A 23,087-nucleotide genomic window follows, 5' to 3' on the forward strand; every position below is an offset into this window, starting at 1 on the left:
TGTTAACATTTCCTTAACATATATGTTTTATTTCTTTTATTAATTACACACTGTCTGTAAAATTTAGAAGGCAGAATTGTTACTAACTTAATCTGCCTTGCCATTTACTATTCCAAACAGTCTCACAATTGTCATTCTTTAGCCAACAATAAAATGATGAAAGACTAAATTCATTTTACAGTAATAGTCTTCATTGGCCTTTTTCTCAAACAGTAGGACTATTGAACTGAGTATGGCTAAAATATGCAAGAGTTTCAATTAGTCTGCTTGGAATAGCAGACCACTATATAGAAACAAATGCGTCTGTATAATCAAACTGTAGAACAGTTAACTGCATATAATGTAACTGATGATAAAGCTTCCAAAACTTTATAAATGGACCTTTTCAAAATGTTTTGTTCTGCTATCCTGCTTTTAGACAAGTGAACTGGGTTCCCACCTCCTAACTGCCTGCTCTGAGCTGTTTCAATTTTGTGTTCAGCTGTACCATCAGACTTCATTTGAGGTTGTTCTCTGAGCTCTCTGTACAGCAGTCTGTGGTGCGTGAATGTAACACAAGTATAAATTCAGTGGTTATTTACTGGTGTGATGGGATGTATGGCTTTCTGCAGCATTTGACCCTTCTGCTAACTTACTGGTTTTAAGTGAAGGGCCCTTTTCAGAACAGTACAGTGAGTATAGTCAAAGACTATATATAGTTAAAGCAATTTATTACTTTGTATGACTTCCGATAACTTGGAAAGTCATTCTTGAGAACTAACCAGACAGAAGTTTTCTTGCACAAGGGAAAGCCATCTACACTGAGATAAAGGAACATAATTTTTAAAAGTTGGTCTTTTAAATGACTAAAACCAGAAGACAGCTGTACTTGCTAAATGAATAAAACTGATTGAATAATTCAAACTTGTAAAAGCCTTAATTTTCTATTTCATTTTTTTTTCAATCGTCTCTTTCTAAAAAAAAAGTAAATTTGAGTTGAAAGATGGGAATGGAGTTTACACAGTAACAGGGAAAACTGAAAGTTATTGCTTGTTAATATCCTAAACTATATAGAAGAAGTGGGAGACTTCTTAGGTGGTTTGTCACTGTAACAATCATCCTGAGGTGAAATTTATAGTATTTGGAGCAAAGGAAAATAATTGTAGGGGTGAAAGGGAGTAAAGTGTCAGGAGCTAGAAGGCATTATCTCTTACCATACAGCCTCACTACCTGTTCAAAATTAGGAAAAAATTAGTAATCAAATTAGATGCTGTTTGTGAATACATGAGTAACCTGTTATTATTCTGCAGCATATTTGTGAAGTAAAGGAATTTACAAGTTCAAAAATGTTCCTGCATCTTTTGCACTGAAGGAACAGTAGTAATTGTGCTATCATTACCAAAGTTATTTTTTAACAGAGTTCATGTCCAAGACTGATTTGGTTATTTCAGAAGTGAGGTGTGCTCTGTACTCATTTTTAAGAGCGTGTTAGCCTTAATCAGGAGTGCCATACATTTTTAGAATGATGGTGCTTTCAATATATTGCTTGTCAGCCCTGAAGAATGCTGGTTAGTTCGTTTACAAGTGCAACTTGTTGGCTGAGACTGCTCATTTATAAAACAATTTTAGATGTATTTTGATTGGTTGTTGGTTTGTGGCTTTCAGTGATAAAATGGAATTGCATTTTTTTGCGATAGACATCTTGGTGGAAAATCTGAAAAGTTGGAGGCATTTGGAACTGCTTTTACTCCCACTGAGGTCAGCAGTAGAATTTCCATGGCTTTCAGTGGGAGTAACATTATACTGTCTGAATGTGAAGACTTTTCCTCTTCTTTCAAAAAGCACTTATAATAGTCTGCTGTAGCTAGGGTTACATGAAAACTAAGTAACTATTGTACTACTTGATTATGAAAAAAAGTTTTTTCCTAAGTCGAAGAAAGTAGTTTTAACCATTTCTGCTATGCCAGCATATTGATTAGTTTTTTTAATACTTACAGCTCTGAAAATCATTGCACCATAAAAATTGGTTATCTAAAATTGTTTTGCTTATGTCATCCAGTGTGTTGTACTATATTGTACAGAGGAGTAGGTCTGAACAGAGTGCCTTCTCATGAGGCAAGAAGAATTCCAGAATGAATACTTACTGGAGTTATGTAGACGTGGCCTAAATTATACAATCATACATAATACTGCTCATCTAAACAGAGAATCTAGATTAGAGAGAAGGCATGCAGTTTTGTGAACAGATGGGGTTTTCAAAACTGTGTTAGTTCTCAACTCTTAATAAAAGATTAATGTTATCAGTGACATTTTAATGGAATTTATGTATCTATTTTTAAAAACCCACTATTTTTTTCAAAGGTGAATATTTCAGAAAGTGAGATACTCTATTTGCTATGCAATAACATTTAATAAGATATTTAATTCCCTCTAGGAAAATGCTGTTACAATTGAATTTGGCATAAAAGTTTCTAGCCAATGGTTGCCCCAAAATTATTTGTAAAACATTAAGAGTAACTGCTTTTTCAGATATTAATACTCAATAGATATTTCCAGAACTGCAATTGTGTAATTTGAATGGTCAGTTTTGATTGTAATGTGCAAAATGGAGTTGCCTTGAAACATATTCCAGGCTGCCAAGTTTCAGACCTGAGCCATCCAGAACATGTGTTTTTTATCTGTTATAAACACTTTTTTCCTTGTAATTAATCTTTTCCCCCTAATTCATTGTTCATAGATTAATGTCTGCTTATTTTGGGTTTCTACTATATTTTCTGGAACACTCAAGAGCGATGAATTAATCTTGTTTAACTGATGGATTGCTATAGATTAATCAAACTCCTACTTAATGTGCTTGATATTTCTTCCAAGTAAGCTATTTTTTAAAAAGTTGTCTGTAGTTAAGTTTATTATAAAATAAAGTCCTGGGCAAGAATCTCTTGCCTGGGAAGTGCAAGATAGTCGAATTACCGAAAGAGAGCATTTTAGTTTATAAACATTTGCAACATAAACAAGTCTGAGCTAAGTAATTTTAGAAAAGATTTTTTCCTCCGTGTGGTGTGTATTATATATAGACATTAATTAGAGATTTTTCATATGTAGGTCTTTGAAATTATTTTTATCTGATTAATCTGACAGCAAGTTTATCTGTCTTGAATTTGAAGTTTTACTAGTGTCTCTTCATGGCATGATTTACAAGCTAACCTGATGACTTACTCTGTGTTGTATGTCTGAGAATTTACCTCTGCATGATTATTTTTACTTAATGATGATACAAATAACTTCCAGAATTGCTGATGAGTCCTAATTTTGCCTTGTTATCCACACGATTCTAGTGCCTTTGGTGTTGTTGAATGGATTTAAAAAGGAACGTGGGATTCTTATCTATAATAAGCATAGATGTAATTTCTTACATTTCTGGTAGTCTGATTTGGAATCCCTTTATAATTCCCAGTTAAAAATGGTTACTTGTTTGAACGTGTGGGGAATTTACCTTGCTACTGCTTATGACCTGGCATGGTTTATTGATGATCATGTCGTCCAGGCAGCTGGAGAGTTGAACTCCTTCTGTTAACCTGCATGAGGCCTGGGTTGCAAGCCTGTGTGATGTCGGAAGTTGCTGCCCTACATGCCTAGGTCTCCTCCTAACAATGATGACAGTAACACAAGCAAGCCTGGTACTCTGCAGCAGTGGTGCAGCAGGCTGTGACTGTTCTCTTTCCTCCAGTTCACTGTTTGTGCAGCTACCTATGCATATATTACTACAAATAATATTTAATGGTTTGATCAGGTAGGGTTTAATAAATCATAATACACTTCAGGGAGCATCAGAACTACTGGAATATTGATTATCAAAACAGGCTGGCCTTTTTTTATGAGAGTGTAGTTAATCTTTTTCTTGGTGTGGCACATATAACCTGCTTATTAGCAGAATGTCTTGCAAAAGTACTTATCTGAAGTAGAATTTCATTGAATTGCCTGGATAAGGTTGGCCTTTAAAAGTGGACTTTCACGCAGCTGAATTCTGTATACTTCATTATGTGCTTTCTTGCTTTCTACTTCATGGCTTAGGGAAAATTTGATTCATCTAAAACGCATTAGTATTCAAAATCTGTAGGCTTTTCTGGACCCAAAAGGCTGATAATCTGTAGACAGTATATGCGTGTGGAAACATGCTAATGTATACCTATCAAAAGGAGTCATACATCTTTGCAGACATTAGTATTGAAACCAAACATGTAACTTCTGATCCTTAAGATCTAACTGTGTTTCCATTCTGGTTAAGCATACAATGTAAGTCCTCTGTGATATCTTTCCTGGCATATTACCCAAAGCCATACTGCATTTGCCCATGTGGATCAAATTGGGAGATTAAAAGTTTAGGATTTAATCTGTTCTTTCACAGCAAGAGTCATGGTAGGCCTTCTTAGTATTCATTCAGTGTTCTTGGAGACATCTCTGGCAATACTGGAGTAATATTGGCATGGTCTATTAAAACTACAGTGAATAAAACTTTAAGACCCAATCTCTTGATTTACATTTCTTATAGCAACATCTAATAGAATTGGCAAGGCATAAATGTTAGACAATTTTTCTCCTTTTATTTAGATCCATTAAAGCCCCTTCCAAGCAGATAAAGGAAACATAGAAGTTGAAAAGAATTAAGCAATAAATATAAAGCATTATCTTTGAAATACCTTAGCAGACCTGCCCTTAGTATGCCCCCTCTCAGAAATATATCCTCTTCAGTTAACTTTAAATTGCAGAAGGAGTACAGATGCAATTGAAAGGCAGCCATTTTCAATTGCTGCACCATGCCATGGTGACTGTTTTTAATTGTTGTTTCTTTCTTCAGGTGTTAAAAAGTATACTTTATAAAAAAGGATAGGGAGTTTGTTGTGGCTTTTGCTGCTTTCTTGATTTCTTGTAATTCCAGTAGTATTCTTCCATTGTAAACTTTCACATTATGTTTTAGAAAAAGTTTTAGGGTATGCATTAATTAAGCACTGCTTTGTTTTTTCTTTCTTTTTTCTTCCTTAAAACTGTATATGGTCTATAAGTTGGTGCTGTTGGCTTCAACAGGGATGTTCATGGAACAAGTTTTTCAAAACAGAGTTGCCAGCTTGGTAGTAGAAACGTTGAAAATTGTGAATAAGAATTTTGCTAGACATTTTTTCCTCATGACTTAAAGGGTCTTCTTATTAAAGACCTGATGACTGTTAAATTTTGAAATAGGCTTTTAAAATACTTATGTAGTACTGTCAAGAGCATTAAACTGTTAGAAAACAATCACCTTTGCCTTTTAGATTTAAAGCTGAATTTTTCCTCTATCTGGAGGGTTACACATGAATAACTGTGGAGATGCATTGTCCCATGAGAAATCTGACTGGGATTGTTTCCCTGAAACAGTGCATTCAGAAACAGAAGGGAAATATGCCCTGATATATGTCGGAAGCTAAAAGCATTGCTTGTTCCTCCTCTCCTTCCTGACTGGAATTCCAGTAATTGTTGCAGCTTTAGCATAGCCCACATAAGTAGAAAGGGAGACTTTCTTGCAACTGCTACGTACCTTTGCTGCAAGGGAGCTTAGGCATTTTTGACTGGGGACATGAGGGCTTGTTTATCTCATTAAAATGATTGTTAGCATATTCTTCCATTGACATGAGCTTCAGCATGTTCCTTCTAATAAATTGTAGCCTATTGTATGGTAATTCTTTTGCTTTCCTGAAGTATTTCTTCTCCCTAAGATAGCTGTAGAGCATCAGAACTGAGTTACTTCAATGAGCTGCATGACAGAACATTGAATTCATAATGCTGTAATCAATTGCAGCACCTCTTGTTTTGATAATTTCTTCTCTTGGTACTAGGCTTTGTGGAAATATCTGCTGGTATTTTTTTTTCAAGTTTTGCTGTCTCTATATATGGGACGTTATTTTGGTACAAAGATGTAACACTTTATTTTGTGACAAAGGTAAAATTTGTAGCATTCTTGGAGGAAGTTTGGATTTGTTTGGTAGTTGCACATCACTCTGGGTATTTATAGATACAGCACAAAGGCTAGATGCTTTCCTGCATGTGTTAATGCAATAGTGTATCTTTCAAGAATTTTTTTTACGGAACCAAGTTTGGAAATGTGTTTGAAAACAGCCTTGTCACACATGTCATCAAGGTCAGAAGGGACAGAAAGCAGAGACTTCAACATTTCAACTAGGTTTTATGAAAAGAGCATGGAAAGTTACTGTTTTCTAATTAGTGAACTAGTCTCTTCATGTCTCTTGAATGATCCTGCAGTAGAGATGACTCTGTTTCTCCTATTCCATGAAATGTTTAGCTCACACTGGTGTTTGGGATTCCAACATTGAACTTGCAGGGAGTATAACTGATAAAACCTACTGGTGATGGATTATGAATCTGAAGTGTTAAAAGTGGTAATCAGATCAAAGCCTGGAGTGCACAGTGTGGAAAAATCTCCAAGTGAGCTTGGGAGTGTGGTGTGTGTATGTGGAAATCATCTACTTGTTGATGTAACTGAGAACAGAGATTAATTCATCCACTCTGATCATGGGCACTGGAGGCTTTTTTTGGCATAGCTGTAGTGCTCTGGAAAGGGGCTCTTCCAGCTGTAGTATTGACTTTATCATGCTTTGCTACAATCAGTTCTGAAGAAATGAGAACTGATTGGTGATGATGATGATGATGAGAACATGAAACATGGTTTCATGTTATAGCAATACAGTGGTGTGCAGTGAATACCAGATCATTCCTTTGAGTCCTGGCTTAAAACACCTCTTAATTTAAAATAAACATCAACTGAAAAATACTTATTTTGCTGAGCATTGAACCTGATTAACACCATCATAACATGTTTCTGTGCTTAGTAATTGAAGCTTATTACTTAGTTTTGGGAAACTGCCATGTGTGTTGGTTGCACTTAGTTGTAAATTAAAAAAAATAAATTATATATCAGTTAGACTAATATTAGGGCCCCAGATCTGGAGTTATACAGCCTTATCAAAAGCAGAATTTCTAAAATAATCTTTGTGCACCAGTGACACTGTAGGAGAAATGCTGCTTTGTGTTCCTTTTTTAACCAAGAAAAACTCCACTGATTTATTGGGTTTATTCCAGACTTAAACCACTGTAAAAGTATACTACTGCTGTGTAAACACTTTCTGCCAGCAGGTGGAAATGTATATGCAACTTATCCATTGACTTACTTCTGTCTTTGGCTGGCTTGTGTGTGTCTCCCAATCACCAAAGCTGAAGGTTTGTGGAAATCCTATTTAAGGTTTGCAACATAATGGATCTTGCTGTGCCAGAATTTGCAAGTTCAACTCCTTTATGAATGCCTAACTACTCTTGGACCTGTCAGGTGTTCCATCTTTCTGCTGTAGCATTATCACTGTACCTTCTGTATTAAATAAAAAACAGTAATTGTTTCAAATGAACATAACAATACCTTCTATAGAAATAAAAGTGGATAGGAAAACAGTAATTATTTTTTAAGTATTAGAGACCAATATTCTCCTGTACAAAATACCTTACTAGCAGTAATGGTCCTCAACTGAGTAGAAATAATAAAATGGAAAAGGGAATTGTGCCATCTAGAACCGAACAGCAGTGGATTATGGATGTCTCTGATGTTAGTGAATTTGAACTGTTTATCAAGGCAGGTTAGGAAGAGAGCTTACCTGCAAAAGGTGAGACTCATAGTTACATGTATTCCTTCTTGTGTTCTCCCCTGTTGTCAGTACAGTTACCATTCTAGAACTTAGCTGTGAGTGGAAAGTATATCCTGAAGGAGGTGGTGCCAACACCTGAAACTCATGAACTGTTCCTAGGTAGTTCTGTGGTCAGGCATAACTCTCCTCGAAAGAGCGTGAGGATAAAGCATCTTTTATTAAGTAAAGACAACAATGATAAAGGAAAAGAAATACGTGTAACTGTCTATATGGGAAAGTTCCTTTGTCTATACATGGGAAAGTTACTATGAAATAAGCTGGGACGTGGACCTACATTATGGCACTGTTTACTAGATTTTCCATTCTTCTGTGAGAGGTAAAGATAAGGGCAGTTTTGAAAATAGACAAGGCCAGCTCGCACTTTTTTTTCGGTTCAGAATGCCATGGGGGGAAACAAACTCACTGCCTTCTTTATGTAAAGAAGGTTGTAGGTGTTTGTATAGTGTTTATGTGAGAAGCCATAGTCCACAATTAGTGTTAGTTGTAGCAGTAATAGTAGAAAAAAATGTATGGGGACTTCTGCAGAACAAAAAGTTGGTACTGTTTAACAAATAACAATTATTTTTTGCTGTAAGTTTTCATCTCTTATCAATACTGCCTTAATTTTCAGGGACCAAAGAGTTGAATTACTAAGTTTTTCAGTTAGTTCAAGTGCTGCCTGGTTTTCAGGTTCTGTTTTATTTGGTGTACGAGAGCAGTGGACTGTGTAATAGTTGTCCAAACCCCCTTTCAGTGAAGCTATCATGCAAGTTCATACAGTCAAGATAAAGAAAGGAAAAAGCACTTTAGAGAGGGGTGGGTTTTCTGCGGATCCTTTAGTCTTAGAAACATGATGGCAAGAGTGGTGTTAATCTCACTTGTTAATCCTTATTCTCTCCACTGAAATTTTACTCCCTTAGCAGTGATTTAGAAGCAATAAGGACCTTTTACAAAGATGACTACAGGCAAAGCTATCTATAACAACATTACCACAAAACTTAACTTGTTTTGATCTTTAGATCCTGAATTAACTTGTATTAATCTTGTATTAAATGGGTGCAATTGTTCTTTTGTCATGATCTTCAGAAACAGTTTTCAGAAAATGAATGGGCTAGCAGTAGTTACTTGTAGTATCTTTAACAGAAACTGGAGACTCCAGACTTTCTGAAAGATAAGAGTATCAGAATAATGTGCTATAATACCCACTACAGGTAATTAAAAGTTGTAAACTATGGCTGTTTATTGTATGTTCCTGAAATGATTTTCTGTGATACGAGTTTCTTCATTTGGCCTTGGAACTGTTGTATTGCAGTAAATATGCCTGTGTTAAAATACTAATCACATATAATGATGATCTTTGCCATGAAAAAGTCAGAGAAGCTTTGTGTTAACTACAAACTCATTGGCAATCTTAGCTATTTGGAATTCAGAACTAGACATGCTGTCTTGGCACAGTAGGGCACATTTAAGTGAAAATAACTGTGGAAGCAATTTTTACTACTTAGAGCTTACATAAGATCAGAATTGGATCCTAGGTTTGTATTTGAGGTTGAAATTTTCATACTATTTCCATTACTACATAACTATTATATAGTAAAAAGTCACTTTTTTTTTTTTATTGTGGTATGATGGGAAATCAGTTTTTCAGGTCCAACAAAGCCGCGAGAAAATCAGCTTGACAAGGCACTATGTGAGATACCTTGGATCTGGTTCTGAAGTACTAAAAGTTTGGTTGATCCCTGAGGAAGGCAGTATTTAAGTAAAAGACAGGAGAAGGCATCTTAGGGGTATTGATACTTGATGTTCAGCTGGAGGCAAACTCTGGAAAGGAGTTTGGAAGACTATTCTTTGCAGTGTGTGGCTGGATGGTAGTGGAAGCAAGTACATGTACAGGAATAGTACATCTGGACTTATTCACAAAATGGCTAGGAAAGCTGTTTATTTTTTAAAAGAGTAGTGACGCTTACAATACTTATGTCATTCAGTTTGTATTAAAGCTATGCTGAAAGAAGCTAAATAAAGAAAACACAATGGATTTTGAAGCTGACATGCTGCATTTATTTATTGTCTTTAATTCCAACAGATACCAAGGATACATTCTCAAATCTGGGAAAGCCTGCTAATAGATGTGTTGTGTTAGCCAACTTTCAGGCTAAGCAAATTACTGACTGTACTCAATGGGGTGCATAAGTTTTCAGAAGTGGAAGGAGTTACATAGAAACTAGGGACTAGGCGGGGGGTGGGGGTGGTGGGGGTGTGGAAATTTTTACTCACAATGGAATTTGTCAAGGAGACACAGGTGCCATGAAACTTTTCGCACTTGCTAATGGCTAATTGATTGCCTTATAGCTCAGTTTAAATGTGAAAGCTCTTGCCTTCCTTTTTCTTGTATAACACAACTATAAGAGAGGGCACTCTCTTGGTTGCACCATACCTGGTGTATTTGGTGTGTGACACTGAGAGCTGATGACACCCTGCTTAGTTATGAGGACAGCTCACAGCATAACACTATTCCTTCCCCTGCTGCCTTCTCCTTTTTTCTTTCTTGCTTGGTAAATACTACAGCTATTTCTCTTTCGCCTGAAAGAAACAGAATTATTTCTCTGTACACTTCTGATCGAGAGATACAAAGGGCTTCTTTCCTAGTATACCACAGTGAAATAGGATAAGGTTATCTAGCCTCTCTGTGGAAAGTCATTTAAAAAGAAATGAGTAAGAATATTTTCTCTCATTTTTCTGAATAATAATGTGCACAAATTACGTTTTGCATCTTGGTCCAAAATCCAATCAGTTCTTTTTATTTCTGCATATAATGTAATTTCTTGGCATTTTGAAGAAGACAGTATTAGAAACCAGTGCATATGTTTTGGGTTGTTTTTTTTTTTTTTTAAGCAAGTTATTTTTGTGTAATGAATTAGAAGCCCATCCTCAGTCAGAAACATTTGATCAAATGTGAAATAAATAACCAGACTGTACTAAAGTCTGTGACTAAAATTGTAAATTTTAATATGATTCATCCAAAACAGTAGGTGTAAAATACAGTAGAAAAAATTTTATCTTGGTCCACTAGAGTCAAGGTAATTGGAAGAATGGCAGTGCAGGAGAGTGTGGCATTTTGTTTTGTCATATTGTGACCACAGGGTACTTCAGAGTAGTTTGAGTTTGTTAAAAGGCAAATTTTGCTGGAAGGGATAAATGCAGGGTTGTGTTTGTCAACTTAAAATAGGAGTGGAATTTCATTAGCACCACTATTCATTTGTGTTGTGGGAGGAAGAGTAAAATAGATCCTCATTGACTTAAAATGTCACTGTCAATTCCAGCTGCTGGAATTATCTGCAGTTTGTTGGCTGAATATGTGAAAGAAAATAGGACTGTGGGTCAGCCCTGTTCTCTCTAATTAGGATCCTTGGGGTTTTCTGTGGGCTTATACAACTACTACAACAAAAAAACCCCAAATGTATATAGCATTGTGCTTTTGTCTTTTCTTCTAACACCCAGGCGCTCTTTGCTTTCTTATAGTGCTTCAATTTTATTTCTGTAATGCAAACTGTCCTCTCAATTCCAAAAGCATAACTTGTTGTGCCTATACTTCATAGCTCTCTATCCCTGATCTCTTGTAAAGTCCTTGACACTTCTTTGCTTGGTCTATACAACATAGCGTTTACATGATTTTCTTGTCCAACTGCTGAATGTAATTTCTTCCCTGTTTCTCTCAAACTTCTCTTTATTCTCTACTTTGAAGAGCTGTACAACAACTCTGTGTACTCCTTTTCTCTCTTCACAGGCATTCCATCTTCTGTTCCATCTTTCTAAGCTTTGTTCCTTGTCACAAATTTCAGTATACTTCTTATATGGCATCATTTGAAATCAAGTCTGTGTACTGGCAGAAAGATGCATGTGATAGTTCTTGCTTTGGCTTCAACAGAAGGATTACCATCTCCACCAGTTCCAAACACATAGAATTGCAAGCTGGCTACTAGATCCTAAACTTTTTGGTATGAGGGCACACTTTTTTTTTTGTTTTGTTTATACTTTGTAAAGATTACTTGAAAAGTAGTGTCCTCCCTGCTCAAAGTGGCAGATAATATTGATCATGGAATTTTCTGCTAGTACTTACAAACAGCCTTTGAATTATGGCTGTTGCGAAGGTCTGTGTTAGCATGCAGTGAAGTGATTTTACAGCAAAGCAAATTAAATCAGAAATACCTCGTTATCTCACACTTAGAAATACGTTAGCTGAAAATCACTTTGGCCTCTTGTGACTTTCTGCCTCCTTAACCTGTGAAGATGAAGCATCATTCTCCTGCCATAATTTTCTGTATCTTGAAAAAGAAAATTGCGTAAGGCAGGCCCTTCATTTATAGCTGACCAGTCTTCCCATCAAACCTTGTCTGTAATAACTGACATTATTCCTGGTTGTTTCTAAACACGTGGAATAAATGTTTAAATTCCTTCTTCAAATAACCTCAGAGGAAATTGTATTACCTGGAAAAGATTTGTTGCTTGTACTCTATTCCTAAAGTCAGTATTATTCACTGATATTCACCACAAGTATTGAAGACCTCAGCTTTACAGGTCTTTTGGGGAAAAAACGAAGTGTTCCTTAAAACACTTTGGCACTAGTTCCTCTTGCTTCAGAGAAGAATTTTGTGTGATCATAGCAACAGTTATTAATGGTAGCATGTTAGACATGAGTTGTTTGGGTTTTTTAATTCCAAAACAGCATGTGTTAGACACAAACAATTAAAAGTACAAGTATTGTTAATCCCATACAGCTGTTTTATAGTAGGTAAAGTCTAGCACTCTCACATTTTAAATATGGCTTTAGTTCAGCTACTGCTTTTCAAAATATTTCCACTTATCTCTGAAGTGATAATTATGGCATTCATCATATTTGAATATAATTGCTGCACTTTGTATTCTGTTCAAGTTATGGGACTAAAGTAAGGAATTAATCTTAGATATTGCTGTTCTTGCTTACTGGAACCTGCATTTGGGACCCCATCTCCTTTTGGTTTTTATTAGTTATAGTGTAATATTTCTAATAAGGCTGTCTCATATGCATAGAGTATTACTCTAAAATGGAAAGAGACATTTACAAAATAATAAACAAATACTATGTAGGTGGTTTCTTATCAGTTGGACGGAGATTTCTGGGTACAGCAACTGCAACAGCTCCATGTTAATCCTGTTGTAGACAAATTCTCATAAATTATTCTACCTCTTTAAGGAATTAGATGGCATGATCTACAAAATGAGAAAAATACTATCTGCATAAAAAACTTAATTGATACCTGTCAAGTGTTAGAGATGCTCTGCTTTACAGAAGGTGTTGCTGGGAAGTTACAAATATTTATTCTACTGGATGCAAGATCAGCGAGTAGAACAGACCAGTAATAAAAGCATGCATCTTTAATATGTCCTAAAAGAATTAAAACACCCAGGGAAGAATTTGGAATGTTTAGAGGCTTGTGCTCCTGGTAGATGAAACCCTTAGGAAGCATCTTCAAAAGTCTGATAAGTGCAGTAAACTACAGATAAGTTAGCATGTCCATTGTGTGCTGCCAATCACAGTGAAATCAGGATGAAGCTTTGAAGTAATGTAGGACTATATAACTATATTACTCTGTGTGCCATTTGAACGTATGACCGACCTCTTGAATGGAGTCATACATCCACACTCTAAAGTAGATAAACTCGATTTGGAATTATTAAAAAAAGAGTTGCTAAGCCCAGTCCTTTTCTGTCACAAACTTGATGCTTTGTATATTTAAATGTATCAAGCTTCTTCCTAAAAAATAATTAGTGTTTGTATTTTGTCCCTCTATTTGATTTGGAGATGTTTCAGGATGTTGTTGCTCTGATGAGCGGGAATCATTCTTTTTCCCACCAAAACTAACGGCACAAATAGCTCCTCTTTTCAAAGCAATAGACTAATGACTCTGAAATAAGAACATTAGTGAGAACTTTAATGGAACCTGATGATGCTTGACCTAGTTGTACCTGCAACCCTTCTGTTTTTCTCATCTCTGTTGAAGAAGAGAAATTGAATTTGGGGAGAACTTGCTCACAATAACCTCCTCTCTTGCTACTTTCCCGTATGACCTGCAGAGCTTTGATGCTGGTGAGCTGTCGCTGATGCTCTCTGCTTTGCTCTGCAGTGACATTCTTGCTGCACACACTGAAAAGAAGAATGTGCAGATCAAAGGCAGTACAAGAGAGGATGGGGCCTGAGACATTTTGGAGTGTTACTAGCTCTCCTCACTAGCCAGCCCAGGGAGGAGACAGGCTCAGCGCATGCTGAGCACAAACCACTTTGAGGTTCTATTCACATTTTTCTCCTCTTTTATCAGTTTTGTTACTGGGGTGCTCTGAAGTTTCTTACTCCTTGGGAATTGTTTCCATCTGCAGCCTTGCTACTGAGCAATGGTAGTAATACCAGAGTCCAGTTTAGCCATATTTCAAGAGCTTGGGTCCTTGACTGATTTGTAGAAGACAAATGAAAAGAGCAGTTGCAAATAGGTTTCTGTGCTATTAGACCTCTAAACAGCCTTCCCTCTTGGCTGCATGTCAGATTATACCTCAAGGGGGGACAGGTGGGTTCTGAACCTTAAAAAGATTTACATACTTAAATAGAAGGTCAGGTATTCGTACCAGTGCGTATCTTGAACTGATCTCAGAGTGCTCAGCAATAATAATTTTGTTAAATATTTTTTGGTAGCTTTGGATGTGGTAATGTAGTTCCAAGTGTTTTGGGTTCTTAGATGGGTTTATCAGCTTTCCCTACAATTTACTTATACAATAATTTTGCTATAGAGCCTCAGTTTTTGATTAATTTTATAAAGCATAGTGACAGGTTGTTGCGCTGTGGGGAAAACCTGTATCTAATATAGCAATACCCGCACAAACAACTGGTAAGCTACAGAATGAACCAAAGTGGGAGAGGAAGAGATTGTTATTGTTAAGGACTACTAAAAAGACCTTCTCCAGGAGACACATTAGCATGCAACTTTCTTCCCCCTGTGGACCCTGTTTCCACCATTATTAAGCTATTTTAGGGTATTCCATCAATGCATAGCAGTAACCAAGGGAAAGGGAATAATAGCTTGTGGATACTATCCCGTAGCTCCTTGAGGCTGGGCAGCCTCTCTTCCCATACAAATATGTAAAACTTCACCTGTTTTGGAGCCACCAGGTCCAGCACACTGCAGCATTTGCTGTTCTCCTCCATGACAGACCAGTAGCATTTTCTTTATTCCTCTCAGGTGTGCAGAAAGTAGTAGGCTTAAACTGACTTTAGCAAGAAGCTGTAATAGATGGATGCAAGAAGGCTGTCATCTACTAGTACAGAGTAATGGTTTCTATATGTGAAATCCATACCCTGATTCCTTTGCTTCATTTGCCATTTCAATGGCCATTCTTCAGTTCAGTTTACCACTGAAGTATATTTGCTTTGTTGTTTACAGTTGGTTCTCCCATGGCCAGAATATATATCTGAGCAAAATGATACTACAACAGAGGCTCCATATGTTGCCATGGGGATCTGTGCCTTGGACTTAACAAGTAGTAGAACTGTGGCTGATTTATGACTCGGTGTGGGGAGAGCTGCCTAGTCTCTTCATTTTCTAATATTTCGTATACGAAAAGGAGATGTTGCCCACTATTCAAGAAGTGGGCTCATCAAAGAGAAAAGATAATTACAAATCAACATTAAAATTCTTCTTCGAGGATAGCTAGTTGTGAGAAATTGGAAGGAACAGAAGAATGGAAAAGTTTAAGGATTAAGTGCCAGTATCTCTGACCTCCTGTTTGAGCATCAAGCCTGCCTTGTATAATAAAAGCTATTTATAAATTGCTGCTCTGTTAAACGTGTTCAGAATTTTATGATGCATAAATTTAGTAACAGAGCCAGCAAAGGAACTTAGCAGAGTGATGAATGGATGAGAGGGTGCAAGACTGAAACTGTGTTTTATTCATGGATTGTAAGGTCAAGACTAAGAACTGCTGGGAAGGGCTGGCAGTTGAAGGAGGAAGATACAGAACCCAAGAGATAAAGCATCCAGTAATCTGAGTACTATCAAACCACGTTGTCACACTTATTTTTGGCAGTTAAAATTCCAGGTAGTAGCTTTTTATTTTTATGTTTCTACATTTTTGTGAGTATTTTTAGTCTTTTCTCCCAGCTCCAATTGCACCATTGTTGCCAGCTGCTTCCCATGTCACAGCCCTAGTCCTCCTAAATCTCAGTAATTTTTTCCCTTAGGTTTTAAGTAACAGGTAAGAAGAGGTTGACGTCCTTTTCCCTCTTCTGTTTTGAGCCACCCACACACAGCAATTATACTGTGGGAGAGTATGTGATCAAGCAACCCCAGATCATAATCTTGATCTGGATCCTGTCTAGAAGTTCATTAATCTGTTCAGTTGGTTGTCACTGCTCAAAAGACTGTTAGAGACTGATAACTAATTAAACTGCCATTTAATTCTATTGATCATGCAGATATTCCTCAGCAGAATGCAGTTAAAGCAACTTAATTCCCAACAGATGAGTCAAGTTAAGGTCACTGGGTTGCAGTTATTCTTTGTATTTTGTCACAGGATATGTTCAACATGCAGGCGCATTTTATATCCTTAAATACTACAAAGTGAAACAAAACTAGAATAGAACTGTTTTGGACCAGTGAATGAAACCTGATTTCCACTTGTGTTTTATTCCTTTCATAGATTTCTTGTAAGGTCTTCATGTACTTGATTTACCATTGGGCAGATACATTGTTTAAAGATATGTGGTTGTACTTCAAAATGCATGTTTTTCTCTTTTATGTGTTCTCTGTGTCTTACTTTTGTAAGGATTTTTGCCAAAAAACATTGAAAAGGAAATTAAAGAGGCACTCAAGATAATCATTACCAAGAGAAGAATTCCCTTATTGGGTAGCAAATGAGAATGTATATCCTGCTTAGTTTTATGAAAGCAATAGCCTTTAGTTTTCTTCTGGTACCTTGTGGGCTACTTTCTTAAATAGACAGTGTAAAGGACTCGTGTTTGGGGAAACTGCAGCACTTTTTTCATGCAGAAAACACAGGAGATTAACTTTTGCAAGTCCTTGTGCCTTGACATACCCTTGTTACTGTAACCTTGTAATTCTGTAACATGATTTGTTTTTTTTTAAGCAAGCAGTATTAAATAAAAAAGTAGAAAATACTCAGTTGTGATTCTTTATAAACAAAATAAATGTGACTGTGCCTGCGGTATTGGTTTTGGTCTAAATTGTGTGTTGCAGACCAACAGTATTTGTTGGCCAGATTTCATCCTGCTTCTGGCCATCAATATTGCTGAAGGCCTTTTCAGGGCATGAAGGAAGTGGGTTGAAAGTGGATTCATTCTTTTCAGTAACATCTTCTGCAGTAGCATATTTTTCAAGGAACAGCCTATTGCTGCCCAAGCTCGCAGAATACATCTGCTGAGCCCTTAGGTTAGGAATGGGTGAGTGGGAGATCCTTGGATTCGCAGCAGTTATTCAGTAGACGGCACGCTGCTAACAGACCACTTAGAAACTCCTGTTCTCTGGAACTGCTTTGTGCGCTGCCTGGTGTACTAGAAAAACTAGCTATTCTCTGTAAAGTGCTTTTCTTAGCCCTACCTTTGTCCTTGCAGCTATCGAGCAATATAGCATATATCTTAGTCTGCTGGTTTTACCTACATGTTGAGCCAAATTCTTACAGATCTGTTTGGTGCATTTGTCCTTGCTGATTGTATAGTGAAGGACCTTAGCTCAATGAGTATTCTGCACCGCTCTGCCCTGCCCCTGCCCCCAATAGCAAATGTAATGGGGGGGGGATATTAAAGTTTGCATTGATCATAATCCCTTGTGCTTGGAATAGCAGGAATGTCTGTTCTGCAAATAATTGCAAGTACAGCATGCACACTAAGTGAAATGGAAGGGGAGCATGATGATTGTTTTGTGAATGGTTCAAGAACTTAGCTTTTAAATTAAGAAACAATTTGTTGTATTATAAAATTAGTGTCTTAGAAAAAGCAGATCTGTCAGTTTTTTTTCCAATAGTAATAACTTGATACTTGTTTTCTAAACTGTAAATGATGTGTTTCCTTAAAAGAAACATCTTTGCTAGATATTTATTTTACATGGTTATTTTATAGATAAAAATAATATCTAAATATGTATTAAAATTATTATGATAGTACATAATCAGAAGTGGTTTTGCCATAACTCTAGATGGAATTTGTTAGGTTAGCTGCAAGAACTCATGTTTTAGTTTGCAAGTTAAACAAATTTTGCTTTGTCAATATGAAGTAGTAAGCATGAAATCTTATGCAGTTTTTCACTTTTTACACTTTCCAGAGTAGGAAACCATTTAAACATGAAATAGGATTGTGTTTAGAATAGTTAATAGCAGTATCTTTTGGAAATGCTACAGAGATGTTATTGCTTGTTTCCCCATATCACATTTGGCTTGCTAAGAAGCATGTTTTCTCTTTAGTGGCTTCACTAAGCAGCATATTTTCTCTTCAGTGCTTCTCCTGACCTGATGTTGTTTCCTCCCTAGTATGCTGATGGTTGAATCAGTCCCTGAAAGTTGAGTACTTCTGTTGAGAAGCTAAGGGCACACAGGGAAGAAGTTTGGTTGAAATACTGGTGTTGGTTTATACATGCATTTATACATACATGTATACATAGTTGGATTGATGCACTGTAGTAGTGGTGCTACACTGTGATTGGCAAAATGATGTAGTGAAGATACTTTATTCCTTTAGTGTCTGTTACTTTGTGCTTTCTGTATATGGAATTTTTATGGAAATTAGAGCACATGCAGGACTGTGCATGTGACTTGAAACATGAAGTGGGAAGGATAGTGCATCATGTCTTATATAGGGGTCTGGGAAAGAAGTGCATTACATACCTGCCTGAAAAGAAAATGCTCACTAACTTGGTGTTTAACGTGTTTTCCTAAGAAAGCAATTACGTGTTTTAATCCTGATGTTTATGAAATATATGCATTACATGCATCAGTTTTGTATACATTGTTTTGTTTTCCTCTGCAATTGGCAAGTTAGACTTGTTTTGGACCAAAGCCAAATAATACATGAGGCAATTTCATGCCTTGGGAATTACTGAAAAGAATGTTTAGTATGTGAAACTTTTCCTCAGTTTCCTGCCTCCCCTCACATTTCTCTTAACCCCTTTGGGAATCTAGGTTTAAACTATCTTCCAGGGGCTCAACAATTTCTAAATGCTGGGTAACCATTCCAGTGGAATGGAAGGAATCTTAAATATGATCTCCCTTTCCCATTGCATTTGTCCCTTTCTGGATTGCAGTCTCCTTTTTGCTAAATCTAGATAGGAAATACGATAGACTGCAAGATACGCTTTGATCAATTTGGTTAACCCTGTCACAAAAATCATTGTCTAAAGTTTGAATCAGAGGATGGTCAAGGCAAGAATTTGATATTTTTTATTCTGTATCTCTGCAAAAAATTTATGAACTATGTCGTGATTGTTTTCTTACTAAAGTATGTGTTTCTCTTTTGTGTGTACAGTCTAAGTTAAAGTTAGTTATGGGGCAGGACTGCAGGTTTTCTGCTGTAACAGCAGCATAAGTGAGGGAGACAGGCAAACAAGTAAACTTTCCATATGATCATGTTGTTGGAATGGAATATACCTCAGATTATGGTCATATGTGAACTTTTACAATAACTTAGGGCTAAATTTTGTTGCAAACAAGTCCAGTGAATTACATGAGTTTATTGTGAGATGAGGCTATATTACAGGAGTGATTTTTAAGAGTACTACAGAAGCCTATGAAACTTTCCTTAAAGGCTTCCCCCACCACCACCCTGCCATGGTCAGATAGCCTTCCTTATATTTCTATCATTTTTACTTTGCCAAGGTCTGAAATAGCCCATATTTTAAATGGGGGGAGATATGCAAAGGCGTACTGAAAATGTAATTTGTGAACCTCTTTGGAATTCTTTGTGATATAAGTAGAAATACAGAAAATCTGTTCAATCATTTTAAAGGCCACAAAAAATTAGTTTTAATAGATAGAAATTATTCATGTTAATTTTCAGCATCACTCATAGATAAATATATTTTCCCTCTTTCCAGATAATTGTTATATAACAAGTTGAATGTATTGATCAAATCTTAAGAACCTAAGGTCTGGAATTTTCTTCACTTACGTGGTATGCTGCATGGAAACACAATGAGATGGGCATTGCTTATTTAAAAGAAATACAAATTGTATTAAAATGCTTACCATCTAGAAATGTTTGTATAGCAGTTTTTGCTTTTCTGCTGTACGAGATGTTTTGTATAATCCCTGTTACTGATATACTGTAGGAAGTTTAACAATATTACAATTTTATTACTGCATAAATCTCTGTTATGGTGACATAAATCTCTTATGACAAACTTGAGACAAAATTGTATTAATTGTGTCCTACTAACTTGAGCTGAGTCACATCCAGATTCTTTGACAAAATTAAATATGAAGAAATACAAAGAGGCTTCTTGTCAGTTATATCTATATAGACAAAGCTAAAAAAACTCAAACCAGGCATTAACTGTGCTAACACTTCCTGTAAAGAGGACAGGTGTATAGATACTGATGAGTTTGACTCTTAGGGTTAGAAAGTACTCAGCCACACTTCTCACATAACTAGCTTGATTGTAGACATCAAAGAATCTAGCGTAATATTAACCATAGTAATTGAGATTAAGATGTTGTAGCAGGGAATCCTGGCAAGATGACCTGGAAGACGGGAGAAAAACAACACTTGTTCAGGTAGCATAAATTCATTCAGTCAGATCTGGATCTCTTCTCACTGTAGGTTACTGTCTATAGGGAATGCCATCACACGTTCCTCATGATGCAAATGGCAGCCACTAATATGAAGCTTTGAATCAATTGATTCATTTCTGACCGCAGTTGCTTAACCATGCTGCACTATAATGAGCTTATTTTCCATAGTGATTGTATGTAGGTGGGGGCAGTGTAGAGAGAAAAAAACCCCAGGAGGGATTATAAAGAAAGCAAGGGAGGTGATTTAAAATCCTTCATTTAAAAAGAGAGGCTTAGAAATGGCTCTTATTCCTCGCTTCTTGCATGGATTTTTCTTAACTTTACTAGCCTTTCTGATTAACTAGCTGTATTTTGATAGCCTTCAATATACATGTAGAGAGTTGCATCAAAGTGAGCAATGTTACTCGCAAAGATTAAAATTTGGTTTTCCTTCTGCTCAGTCTGGTTATTTTATTTTTATTGTAATGATTTAGATTCTGAGGATAATAACCACAGTATCTGATACGGAATAAAAGCTCATGGGAAAGCTGTTTTTAACCATGGTACTAGAAATTACAGCAAATTATTGATAAATTCAATATCGAATTTGGCAAAAACTGATAATACTTGCCGTAACTGTTCATAAGCTACGTAACAGGCTGTTGAAGGAGTTTCTTTAAAAATTAAGCAGAAGTAGCAATTTATAAAGGAAAACTGCAGTCTTTGTTGTCCTGAACACTGCTGTTAGGGTATGGATAATCAACTTGAGCATCATGAATAAAAACCTAAAACAAGTGTGGAAATGTTTTCAGTTTAAATTTTGTAGTTGTTATCGCTTGTCAGAAATAGCTTATTTGTTTCCATATACTGGAAAAAAGGACCTGTATTAATTGCAAATTCTTCATAATTTTATTGTGCTTAGTGGACATGTACTACAGAGGCTAGGTCTCATGACAGGCAGGCAGATTTTGAATGTGTCAGGGCTGAGATGTGGGACTCATGGCACCTTAAGGGAAGGATGTGTAAAATGGTTCTGACTTCTAGAGCTGGAGGCCATCAGTGAGCTACAATCTGTACCTTGTCTCCTGGTAGTGCTGCAGCTCCTAGTTCTGACTTTCTGCTGGCATGGTTCACTTTTACATTCAGGCATGCTGTCACCATTGAAGTATAATCTGATGTCAAGATATGTAAACTGTCTGTGGCATTGGATAAATCACTTGGTCTTATGAGGAGAAGAGATATTAATTGAGTAATAACGTTATTATCTGAAAGTTATGATAACTTTTTTTTTTTTTTTAATTTAACTCCTCAGTTCAGGAATACAAGATGCATGAGGATTTAGGTATTTTTACAGAGTCCAGTGGGTATTCCAGTCACAAGGTATTTGGCAATCGTTTCATGAATCGTGCATTCTTTCTTCCTTTCAATATTTTATTCATATAATGAACAAATGCTGTTACCAGGTCTGAGCACTGTTACCTGGCTTAGCATTTGAGCAAAAGCAGGAAGTTTTCAATTATTGTTCTGGAGTTCCAGTTATATTCTGGTTCCTCCTTCCTCTTCCATATGAGAACTGACTTTTACTGTTCTGTCATCTTACTGGAAAGTGCAGCATGTCCTGAAAACACAAGATCTCAATTTGTAGTGCTCCTATTCCTATAGACATGGACACTTCATCCACAAGTGAAATGCTGGGCAGAAATGATGCTTAATATGGAAGGTGTTATTACTACACAATGATTCAGGGAATGTTTTTGGCAGATAGGACAAATTCTTAAAAAATAAAATTACATAAATTCTGGAACCATTTGCAAAAAGAGTTGAATAGTTCCAACTAAGAAAATTACTAAGTTTTGATTTACAAACCAAATGAGACATCTTTTTCCTTTTATCCAAAAGGGTACTGATGAGAGTGCTGCCCAGGACATGGGAAAACGGATTAACCACTGAGACTGTAAAGCATACCTCTTCCATCTCAGGCAGATGCTTACTGCAGGCTTTCCTGGCCCAAGCACTCTCTTTCTTTTGTTGCTGTGGTTCCAAGATAATTAAAAGTCCCAGCTTGCTTCAAATCTTCTGTTTGAATTAACTGAAGACTAGATTTGAGTGGTGGGAGACGTTTGAGTTTGGAAGATGTCTCAACTGCTTGATTCTAAAGTAAGTCTCCTTTGGTCTGTTCATTGAAGAAGGTTCACTTTGAATGCAGCACTTGATTATGGAGAGATCAGTTTTGTCATAGAACTAAGTTAAGTTGGTAGTGCTGCTGAAAAGGTCTCTCCCTCTTCCTTCCCTGCTACCTGTGTTTCACAGTGGGAGCACAGGAAGGGAGGTCAGGATGGTTCTTTTCACTGCTAGGTAGCTGTTGTGTTGGCTTTGCTGTCTTATAGTCACGAGGACATGGGAAGGTGGAGGCATGCTGAGCGTTTACAGAAAAGGGAGCTCCTCTTTCTCCTCTCTGTTTGTGTGAATCTGGGCTTCATCTCACAGCTTTTGTTGCAAGACTGAAACAGAATGTGTCGTGTCAAAATGAAATTTTGAGAGAGTTTGAGCAAGAGAAGGAGCTATTTCAAATTCCGTTCGATCTGCCGA

General features: G+C 36.6%; 1 protein-coding gene across 7 annotated transcripts in view; it reads left to right on the forward strand.

Moving 5' to 3' along the window:
- ARVCF (ARVCF delta catenin family member) overlaps positions 1-23,087 on the forward strand; it is a 290,531-nt gene that overhangs the window by 20,859 nt on the left and 246,585 nt on the right. The window contains exon 1 of one of the 7 annotated variants that reach the window (XM_080373945.1): positions 1-23,087. This exon is cut by the window's right edge and continues 5,879 nt beyond it. The exons of the other annotated variants lie outside the window; for them this stretch is intronic. The gene's annotated coding sequence lies outside the window, so the exon portion shown is untranslated. 7 annotated transcript variants of the gene reach the window in all.

Source organism: Falco punctatus, assembly GCF_963210335.1.
Source record: "Falco punctatus genome assembly, chromosome: 1".
NCBI classification, from domain to species: Eukaryota; Metazoa; Chordata; class Aves; order Falconiformes; family Falconidae; genus Falco; species Falco punctatus.